Source organism: Anthonomus grandis, chromosome 14 (genome assembly GCF_022605725.1).
Source record: "Anthonomus grandis grandis chromosome 14, icAntGran1.3, whole genome shotgun sequence".
Classification (NCBI taxonomy): Eukaryota; Metazoa; Arthropoda; class Insecta; order Coleoptera; family Curculionidae; genus Anthonomus; species Anthonomus grandis.
Genome location: NC_065559.1, coordinates 1559444 through 1571385, shown reverse-complemented (window position 1 = coordinate 1571385; position 11942 = coordinate 1559444). Strand labels below are relative to the sequence as shown.

General features: G+C 28.9%; 2 long non-coding RNA genes across 2 annotated transcripts; both read right to left on the bottom strand.

The window, feature by feature from the left end:
- Nucleotides 1-4665: 4665 nt before the first annotated feature.
- LOC126744480 (uncharacterized) lies at nucleotides 4666-11483 on the bottom strand. Its single transcript, XR_007663205.1, has 2 exons — nucleotides 11211-11483; nucleotides 4666-4764 (listed from the first exon to the last, which is right to left on the bottom strand). It is a non-coding gene; the product is annotated as an uncharacterized LOC126744480 (long non-coding RNA).
- LOC126744481 (uncharacterized) lies at nucleotides 6880-9603 on the bottom strand. Its single transcript, XR_007663206.1, has 3 exons — nucleotides 9418-9603; nucleotides 8804-8854; nucleotides 6880-8166 (listed from the first exon to the last, which is right to left on the bottom strand). It is a non-coding gene; the product is annotated as an uncharacterized LOC126744481 (long non-coding RNA).
- Nucleotides 11484-11942: the final 459 nt, after the last annotated feature.

The window sequence follows — 11942 nt, the reverse complement described above, 5'->3', positions numbered from 1 at the left end:
TTAGGGAGCAATCGACCTGTGAAATATTTCGGAGTCCCTCGGGAAAACTTATTAAAAGAGAGAGATGAAGGGAGGGAGCCTGTAACGACCATAAAGTTAAATAAGCCGAAGTTAAGAAAGCGCTCACTAAGAAATCACGATTCATAAACACTTTATCTGGCTGAAACCGGCTCTTGAAGAAATGGATTTTGAAATATTAGGAACGGTACCGCAAAAGCGTTTTTTTTTAAATTAATCAGAAATAAAGTGGAACAAAAACTGGACAGGGAAAGGTTCAATTAAATTCCTAAGAAGTAGCGGTTCTTATGTCCACAGTAAGTATCTCAATTAGCATGAATCGAACCAAAATATCATAAGAACCAAATGTTCTATAAATGCCATTTGAGTTAAAAAATTAATTATTTAAGGGTTTTTAAGATATACAGGTCCAAATCTAGGCAATATGTTCATATACCTAAGCTCATGTTAAGTGAACATGCTTTCTTTTGCATGTAATTAAAAAATCGCGAAACATTTTTGGCGCCCAATAGTGTGGCTATAAATTAACCTCTCATCATGTTTTCAAGATTTTATTGTCAACTGAGGTTGGCACAATAAGTAATTTTCTTTTTTCCAACGTTTCGGCCTAGATAACGCCATCGTCAGGGTAATATAACAAACATGTATTTTTTAAAAATATGTTCATTTAATGTTACTAAAACTTAATGACTTTTATATTAAAAAACATTCGATTGCTTGAAAAATTCAGTTCTAGTAGTTGAATGTTTTATTTCATTATTTATTATAATTAAATCATTTCGTTATTCCAGGCAGTCGAGCCCTGAATTTTGCATTGATTTTAAATACTTAATTAGGACTTAAAGCGGTTGAATCAATTTAATTTGAATGTCAATTTCAGGGAGTTGTGCAGTGTTTTTTTTTTAATTGCAGGTACTATAAATATTGCTAGGTAGAGGCACAAATGCAATGTTTAATTCCAGGCAGTCAAGTCATTTAATTATATTATTACAGAGATTTTTAATTTTTGTTATTCATGGCAATTAAATAAATGTATTATTCCAGGCAGTCGAGCCCTGAATTTTTCTTTATTATTATATAGTTAATTACCAAATTCTTCAGTAGTTCTTTGACTTAAAGCCAAATTTCATAAAGATTAAATTAATCTATTAAATTCTACTGTTGAGTACACATGAAACTCTGTTTGTTAAGATTGTTATGAATTTATATACGTATACTAGTAATTAAGTATATTATTTAAATTAAAAACTACTTGGTACCTAAAAACGTTCAAATGAACATAATTTTAATAAAAAATTCCATGAATTCACGACACATTTTTGGCGCCCAACAGTGTGGTTACAAATGAACCTTTTGTACTTCGAATAATTTATTGTCAAGTAAGGGTAGATGACTAAGTCAGTTTCTTTTTGCCAACGTTTCGGCCTATATTCCACCATCGTCAGGGTAATATAACGAAAATATGTTCCTTGTTTCTAAGTTCAAGTTGACAGCATCAATTTTTAAATAGGAGGTACGCTCCTTTTAGCTAGACAGTTAAATATTTAGAGTTATTGGTTGCTGGAATTATTGAAGCTATTTCTAGGATAACAGTATTGACTTGATATAGAAGGAAAATCCTTTTATTTCTACCATTTGTCATAATTTAGGACCCTTTTAGATTCAAGAAGTGTTAATTTAACTTTAAGTGTTAAGTTATTTTTATACTGGAAATGTTGATTCATTGATGATATATGGGGATTTTTTTTAGTTGGCATGTAATCAACTGATTACAGGTGATTTAGAAGGTTCCAAATATTCCAGAATTATTATAAAATTCGTTTGAAAATTATTAATTTAGCTAGGTCAAAATTTCAAAGTTCCGATTTCAAAAAAAAATGCATAATTTAATAGATGACTTTCAAGGCTCATAGCTTGTAAACTATAAGACGTACGACTTTTTCAGTGGTACCAAACGATTTAGAAGGTTCCATGCATTCTAACATTGATGACAAATATGTTTAGCAAATATTAGATTTTTCAGAAAAAAATTTCAAAATTGACCATTTTCGGAGTGTAAGACAAAAATGCATAATTTAATAGGCATATTTTAAAAGCTTATAGCTTGAAAACTATAAAACGTACGACTTTTCCAGTGGTACCAAACGATTCAGACGGTTCAAAATTTACTTAAAATGATGGCAAATATGCTAGAAAATTGATGGTTTTCCCAGGAAACAGTTTCAAAAATCAATAGCCGTGATGCCTGAAAAATGAAAGAAAATTTAATTCTTTAATTCTTTTTGTTGTTTTTTTGCCAGACACTTAACATAATTTTTTACTTTTAATTGGATAATTAGAAAAAAATTTTCCAAGCACTTCACGTCATCTTTTACTTAAGAAAACCTGATAGAAAATTTGAAATATTGATAATCATACTCAATTAAATTATGCGGCCATTTGATGTTTAAGTTTAAATAAGATTTGACTGATGAGACCTAGAAATATGAAACTTTCAAAGTCAATAGGAGGTACCACAGAGCATCACTCCACTAAATTTCAACTTTCTAGCTTAAGTCAATTTTAAATAAAAAAATAAATAGATGACAATCAAGTACAATAAAATTATGCATCATTGTAATATTTAAATTTAAATAACTGTGAACTGATGAGTCCTACAAGTACGAAACTTTCAGGGTGAATAATCGGTACTTTAAAGCATCGTTTTAAAAAAAAATTTCAACTTTCTAGCTTGTTTTCAAAAAATATTAAAAAAATATTTACTTTAAAATAACGTACAAATAAATTATGCGACAATTTAATATTGAAGTCCTAATAACGTTTGACTGATGAGACCTAAAAATACGAAACTATTAGGATAAATAGTCGGCACCACAAGGCATCATTCCAAAGAGTCTTAATTTTCTAAGTAAAGTAACTATAATTTATTAAAATAAATAAATGACAACCAGGTACAATAAAATTATGCATCATTGTGATGTTTAAATTTAAATAACTGTGAACTGAAGAGTCCTACAAGTACGAAACTTTCAGGATAAATAATCGGTACTTTATAGAATCGTTTCAAAAAACATCAACTTTCTAGCTTCTTTTCAAAATATATTTAAAAAAATAATTACTTTAAAATAGCGTATGGTAAATGACAACCAGGTACAATAAAATTATGCATCATTCTGATTTTTTAGTTCAAATAACTTTGAACTGATGAGACCCACAAGTACGAAACTTTCAGGGTAAATAGTCGATACTTTACAGCCTTTTTCCAAAAAAATTCATATATCTAGCTTAATTATTAAAAATAAAAAAAAAAATACTTTTGTACTATTAAATTATTCGTCAATTTGATAATGAAGTTTAAATATCTTTTGACTGACGAGACCTAGAAGTACGAAACTTTTAGAATGAATAGTCGGTATTAAATGGCATCGCTCCAAAAGATTTCAACATTCTAGCTAAATTAATTATTACTTAAAAAAAAAATAAATGAGAATCAGGTACAATAAAATTATGCGGCAGTTTGATGTTTAAGTTTAAATAGCTTTTGAGTGATGAGACCTAGCGGCACGAAACTCTCAAATTAAATAGTCAGTACCTTATAGCATCATTTTAAAAAATGTCTACTCACCAGTAAATTAACTATTGCTTTAAAGAACTCTCTAAAAGCACTTAAGTCATTCTTTATTTAATTAAGAAAATCAAACGAAGGAGTTGAGTCATTAAATGACAAATGTAAATAAATTGGAAAATTCTATTTTTCCTTAAGTGATTGACAATGGACCTCCTGGGTTATATTTTTCTGTTCCAGATTCATGGATAAAGCTATGAAATACCTACATAAAGTGACCAGCTAGATCACCTAGTTTGAACTCATTAGACTTTTATTATTGACTTATTTAAAAAAAAATTGTTTGGTTCTTTTGTTACTGTTTACACTGCTTAACCGCAAATTTAAAAAAGTGAACATCTTGTCAATTTTTACTTAATTGAGAAAATCAGAAGGTTAATGTGATCAACTGCCTGGAATAAGAACTAAATTTTTCCAGGCATTTAAAGTCTGCTTGATTAAAAGCTGCTTGATATCTAATACGTTGAAATGAACAAAAAAAATCCTTGAATTCACGAAACATTTTTGGCGCCCAACAGTGTAGTTGCTAATACAATTTTTGTGTTTCCAGGTACAAATTTCAGCTTTCTAGTTAAACTGATTATTATTCGCAACTTTCTACAGGCACTTAACGTCATTATCGAAGGAACTGGATCAGTCGATAAATTTTAAATAACGAATCTAGATAAATCGGAAAATGCTATTAGTTCTGTAATTTCTTAAGTTATTAAATATCAGCTTTACTGTTTATTTAAATGAGAATATTAGAAGATTGACGTGCCTGGAATTAAAACTATATTTTTCCAGGCATTCCATTAAACGAAGAGGTCAACTAACTGGAATCAAAACAATATTCCTCCAGGTTTTCCTTAAATCTTGAAAATTTAACTCTTTCAAGTAATTTCTCACTTAAACCAGAATCTCTTCTGAGTAGTTAAAGATGGTATTGAGTATTTGGGGGATTTTCTGAAATATTCTTTGATGAACCTGGAAGATCATTCTATTCCTGAATCTACTGGGTATATAGGACTAAAGAAACTCTATTATATACTTTTTAAACATTTTAATTTATATCTTATTCCTAGGATCTAACATGCTATGTACTACTTATCCTCCTTACTTGAAGAGAGTCTCGCTTCTACCTAAAAACGAATGAAATCTAATGACTGTAAAGAAAAATAGTTTACATGGTACTGGTTCCGCAAAAGACGAACCAGAACTTGCCAAACTTTATTAGCAATGAAGTAATTACGGATTATACGGGCCTATCAAAAAGAAAGCCGGTGCTCGACTATAAAACTTTGCAATGTCGTTACGCTCGGTCCAAATAAATTGGGAAAATTTGAAAAAGTGTGTTTGCCCTCTTTCGTTTTTAATTAGTTGCTTATTTTATGAGAGAACTTAGTCGGTCTTAATAAAATTCTCTTAGTGTGTTTTTTCGACTTTGACGGTTTGTACAGATTAGGTCAAATTGGGGTTTCGACAGAGGGGTTTTTGGAAGTAATCAAATCAAAATCAAAAATACTTTATTTGATTTTTGGCAAAAAAGAACTGTTTGCCTGATTGTCATTTCTTTATTTTTTTAGGAAAAAAAAACGTCAAATCCCTGGAAAATTGATTTTTAATAAATTATGTCCGAAAATGCTCATCTTTGAAATTTTTTACTGAAAAAACTAATATATTTCAAACAAGTTTTATACAATTTTTAGATTATCTGGAACCTTCTGCATGGCCTGGAAAAATTCCTTTTTTATTCCAATCAGTTGATCACATACCAACTAAGGAAGGTCTCAATTTCATCAATAAATCAACATCATTTTCAGTATAGAAATGCATCGCGAGTTTTTCTACGTTAAATCAATACTATCAACCTAGAAGGGTCCTAAATTATGACAAAGTCTAGAAATAGAAGTGTTTTCTTCTATATCAAATCAATACTGTTGGCCTAGAAATAGCTCCAATAATTCCACAATCAATAATTCTAAATCTTCCAACTGTCGAACCTGAACCCAGAAATATATTTTCAAAAAATTCGTTTTTGTTATATTACCCTGACGATGACGTATTATAAGCCGAAACGTCGACAAAAAAAAAAGTTAATCTGTTACCCTCAGTTGACAATAAATTATTTAATTTGGACCCACACTGTTGGGCGCCAAGATTTTTTTTGTCAATTCAAGACAATATATTTCCAGGTATTTTTTATTTACTCTTCAACTGTCTGGAAAATTTGCCTTTGAACATTTTTCAATTCCAGGCACACCGAGAGCCTTTGTTTGTGTATTTCCAAGTCTAGTTTTCATTTAAATGAGATCAGAAAATTAAATGTTTGAAAAAGTAACAAATTTATTCCAGGCAGTTGAAGCTTATTGTTTACTTAAATGAAGAGGTCAGTAAGGTGACATGATCCCAAAACTGTAGGGTTTTGTCCGTTCGTTGGTAAAATATTGATGTGTTAAGGTCAAAAATCCGGCTCGAAGAACCAAATGTTAGGCAGGTTTCTGGCAAATATCTCTTAAAGTATAAAAAATAGAGAAAAATTCGAGAGATAAAAATTGTGCATTTTTAGATGATCTATGCAATAAAGCAAAAATTTTATATTTTTCTACATTTTTTTTGATTGACTTTTTTATTGACACAATTACAAAAAAATTATAGAGAATTTAGCGCTGAGTAAAATGAGCCCAAACACTATAGGGTTATCTCTGTTCATAACTGAGAATGCTGAAAATCCGGCGTGAAGGACCAAATGTTGTAAAGGTTTTTGGCAAATATCTCCTAAAGTGTTAAAAATAGAGAAAAATTGCAAAATATAGATAGTGTGTATTTTTAGATAACCTAAATGTTGAAATCAAAATTTTGTATAAATTTTCAACTTTTTTTATGAACCTAGGATTTTTTCTTAATTAATTACAAAAAATAATAGATAATTTTGAGCTGAATAAAATAAACCCATATACACTATAAACACATAAACACTATAGGGTTATCTCTGTTCGTTGTTGAGTTATTGAGGTTTGAATGTCGAAAATACGGCGTGAAGGACCAAATGTTGTAAAGGTTTTTGGCAAATATCTCCTAAAGTAATAAAAATACAGAAAAATTGCAAAATATAGATAGTGTGTATTTTTAGGTAACCTAAGTGCTGAAAGAAAAACTTTGTATAAATTTTCAACTTTTTTTCATAACCTAGGATTTTTTCATAATTAATTACAAAAGATAATAGAGAATTTTGAGCTGAATAAAATGACCACAAACACTATAGGGTTATCTCGGTTCGTTGTTGAGATATTGAGGTTTGAATGTCGAAAATCCGGCGTAAAGGACCAAATGTTGTAAAAGTTTTTTGTAAATATCTCGTAAAATATTGAAAATAGAAAAAAATTGCAAAAGACAAAAAGTGTATGATATTGAATAATCTTTAAGAAAAAACCAAAATTTTATATTTTTGTTTAATATTTTGTGACATCTTTTAATATTTTTTTTAATTAATTACAATTTATAATAGTGAATTTCGCGCTTAGTAAAATGAGCCCAAACACTATAGGGTTATCTCGGTTCGTTGTTGAGATATTGAAGTTTGAATGTCGAAAATCCGGCTTGAAGGACCAAATGTTGTAAAAGTTTTTGGCAAATAGCTCGTAAAATATTGAAAATAGAGAAAAATTGCAAAAGGTAGATAGTGTGTATTTTTAGATAACCTAAGTGCTGAAAGCAAAATTTGGTATAAATTTTCAACTTTTTTTCATAACCTAGGATTTTTTCATAATTAATTACAAAAAATAATAGATAATTTTGAGCTGAATAAAATAAACCCAAACACTATAGGGTTATCTCTATTCGTTGTTGAGATATTGACGTTTGAGTGTCCAAAATCCGGCGTGAAGGACCAAATGTTGTAAAGGTTTTTGGCAAATATCTCCTAAAGTAATAAAAATAGAGAAAAATTGCAAAAGTTAGATAGTGTGTATTTTTAGATAAGCTAAGTGCTGAAAGCAAAATTTTGTATAAATTTTCAACTTTTTTTCATAACCTAGGATTTTTTCATAATTAATTACAAAAGATCATAAAGAATTTTGAGCTGAATAAAATGAGCCCAAACACTATAGGGTTATCTCTATTCATTGTTGAGATATTGATGTTTGAGTGTCCAAAATCCGGCTTGAAGGACCAAATGTCGTAAAGGTTTTTGGCAAATATCTCCTAAAGTATTAAAAATAGAGAAAAATTGCAAAATATAGAAAGTGTGTATTTTTAGATAACCTAAGTGCTGAAAGCAAAATTTCGTATAAATTTTCAACTTTTTTTCATAACCTAGGATTTTTTCATAATTAATTACAAAAAATAATAGATAATTTTGAACTGAATAAAATGAACTCAAACACTATAGGGTTATCTCGGTTCGTTGTTGAGATATTGACGTTTGAATGTCGAAAATCCGGCTTGAAGGACCAAATGTTGTAAAGGTTTTTGGTAAATATCTCCTAAAGTATTAAAAATAGAGAAAAATTGCAAAATATAGATAGTGTGTATTTTTAGATAACCTAAGTGCTGAAAGAAAAATGTATAAATTTTCAACTCTTTTTCATAACCTAGGATTTTTTTAAAATTCATTACAAAAAATAATAGAGAATTTTGAGCTGAATAAAATGAATCCAAACACTATAGGGTTATCTCTATTCGTTGTTGAGATATTGATGTTTGAGTGTCGAAAATCCGGCTTGAAGGACCAAGTGTTGTAAAGGTTTTTCTCAAATATCTTCTAAAGTAATAAAAATAGAGAAAAATTGCAAAATATAGATAGTGTGTATTTTTAGATAACCTAAGTGCTGAAAGCAAAATGTCGTATAAATTTTTAACTTTTTTTCATAACCTAGGATAGTGTGTATTTTTAGATAACCTAAGTGCTGAAAGAAAAATTTTGTATAAATTTTCAACTTTTTTTCATAACCTAGGATTTTTTCATAATTAATTACAAAAAATAATAGATAATTTTGAGCTGAATAAAATAAACCCAAACACTATAGGGTTATCTCTATTCGTTGTTGAGATATTGATGTTTGAATGCTGAAAATCCGGCGTGAAGGACCAAATGTTGTAAAGGTTTTTCTCAAATATCTCCTAAAGTAATAAAAATACAGAAAAATTGCAAAATATGGATAGTGTGTATTTTTAGATAACCTAAGTGCTGAAAGCAAAATTTTGTATAAATTTTCAACTTTTTTTCATAACCTAGGATTTTTTCATAATTAATTACAAAAGATCATAGAGAATTTTGAGCTGAATAAAATGAGCCCAAACACTATAGGGTTATCTCGGTTCGTTGTTGAGATATTGAGGTTTGAATGTCGAAAATCCGGCGTAAAGGACCAAATGTTGTAAAAGTTTTTTGTAAATATCTCGTAAAATATTGAAAATAGAAAAAAATTGCAAAAGACAAAAAGTGTATGATATTGAATAATCTTTAAGAAAAAACCAAAATTTTATATTTTTGTTTAATATTTTGTGACATCTTTTAATATTTTTTTTAATTAATTACAATTTATAATAGTGAATTTCGCGCTTAGTAAAATGAGCCCAAACACTATAGGGTTATCTCGGTTCGTTGTTGAGATATTGAAGTTTGAATGTCGAAAATCCGGCTTGAAGGACCAAATGTTGTAAAAGTTTTTGGCAAATAGCTCGTAAAATATTGAAAATAGAGAAAAATTGCAAAAGGTAGATAGTGTGTATTTTTAGATAACCTAAGTGCTGAAAGCAAAATTTGGTATAAATTTTCAACTTTTTTTCATAACCTAGGATTTTTTCATAATTAATTACAAAAAATAATAGATAATTTTGAGCTGAATAAAATAAACCCAAACACTATAGGGTTATCTCTATTCGTTGTTGAGATATTGACGTTTGAGTGTCCAAAATCCGGCGTGAAGGACCAAATGTTGTAAAGGTTTTTGGCAAATATCTCCTAAAGTAATAAAAATACAAAAAAATTGCAAAATATGGATAGTGTGTATTTTTAGATAACCTAAGTGCTGAAAGCAAAATTTTGTATAAATTTTCAACTTTTTTTCATAACCTAGGATTTTTTCATAATTAATTACAAAAGATCATAGAGAATTTTGAGCTGAATAAAATGAGCCCAAACACTATAGGGTTATCTCTGGTCGTTGTTGAGTTATTGAGGTTTGAATGTCGAAAATACGGCGTGAAGGACCAAATGTTGTAAAGGTTTTTGGCAAATATCTCCTAAAGTAATAAAAATACAGAAAAATTGCAAAATATAGATAGTGTGTATTTTTAGGTAACCTAAGTGCTGAAAGAAAAACTTTGTATAAATTTTCAACTTTTTTTCATAACCTAGGATTTTTTCATAATTAATTACAAAAGATAATAGAGAATTTTGAGCTGAATAAAATGACCACAAACACTATAGGGTTATCTCGGTTCGTTGTTGAGATATTGAGGTTTGAATGTCGAAAATCCGGCGTAAAGGACCAAATGTTGTAAAAGTTTTTTGTAAATATCTCGTAAAATATTGAAAATAGAAAAAAATTGCAAAAGACAAAAAGTGTGTGATATTGAATAATCTTTAAGAAAAAACCAAAATTTTATATTTTTGTTTAATATTTTGTGACATCTTTTAATATTTTTTTTAATTAATTACAATTTATAATAGTGAATTTCGCGCTGATTAAAATGACCCCAAACACTATAGGATTATCTCTGTTCGTTGTTGAGATATTGACGTTTGAATGTCGAAAATGCGGCTTGAAGGACCAAATGTTGTAAAGGTTATTGGCAAATAGCTCGTAAAATATTGAAAATTGAGAAAAATTGCAAAAGACAAAAAGTGTGTGATATTAAATAATCTATAAGAAAAAGCCAAAATTTTATATTTTTGTTTAATTATTTTTGACATCCTTTAATTTTTTTCTTAATTAATTATAATTAATAATAGTAAATTTCGCGCTGATTAAAATGAGCCGAAACACTATAGGATTACCTCCGTTCAATGTTAAGATATTGACGTTTGAATGTCGAAAATCCGGCTTGAAGGACCAAATGTTGAAAAGGTTTTTGGCAAATAGCTCGTAAGGTATTAAAAATAGAGAAAAATTGTAAAGGACTAAAAGTGTGTATTTTTGGATAATATATGCACTAAAACCAAATGTTTGTATATTTTATATTAGTTAGTTTTTTGACTTAAATGAAAATATCGATATAATCAAGTGCCTGTACTAAAAGTATTATTTTTTTATGCATTTCAAGCCCATTTTCCATTAAAAAAGGGGCAATTTTACTTATATAAAAAATGGGCGTGTTTTGAATTGAGTCTGGAAAATTTTCATCGTTCTTTTGGGTCTTGAGGCAAAAATTGGACAATTTTTAAAATTATATTGTACAAACTGCGATGGGTATGTACTATTGTACAACCCATAAAAATTGTTTAGGAACCCAGAATATTTTCCAGCTATATTTCGGCACTTAATAAACTAAAATTATACATTTTTTATACCTAATTAGGCACACACACAAGACACGCAATAAATGTCTCAATATACATTAGAGTTAACAAAATAACACTCACCCTTCGACTTGTTTATCATAAAAATCAAAAACTTTCCTGCACAACCCCTTCAAGGGTATTTCACCCTTTGGACAGGTATGGGCGAAGTTGTATCCCATTTTCGTGAAATTCCTCGGGAGGTATTTGGGGACGCCTTCTACATTTTCCATAAGAAAAACAATAATTATAGCGAATAACAAGACGTAATTCAGAGAAATTTTCATTATTTAAATTAAGTCGGTTGATGTTCTTTTGAGGGTTATTAATGGTCAAACCGTTATATTGTTATCGTATATTTACTAGAAATTTATCATCGGGTTATTTTGTAAATAGTTCGATAAATTAATTAGTCGTAATTATTAGTAAGTGGATTTCATAGAATTATTTCGGACACCCTATATTCTAAGATAACGGTTTTTTTTTAATTACTTGATAAAGTGCTTTTTTTAAATTAGAATTTTCGGTTTTATTTTTTAATGGTTAACAGTTATATAAACCATGAGTTTTATCTACAATGCCGTATATTGCATATATTGAACGGAATGTTCCCAAGTTAATACCAGATAACGCGATTCTTTTGTTGCAAAATATGCTGTTATTGTTTCGTTTTGATTAAGTAGTTGTGTTATTGTAGAGCTAGAGGGGGGCCAAAAAACCCATAAATTACGGTAATAAGCAGTTCCTTATGTTGACGGTAAAATTGAGGAAAATTTTTAAAAATATGCAAAAAAACAGTCTTTTTGTGTGAAAAGG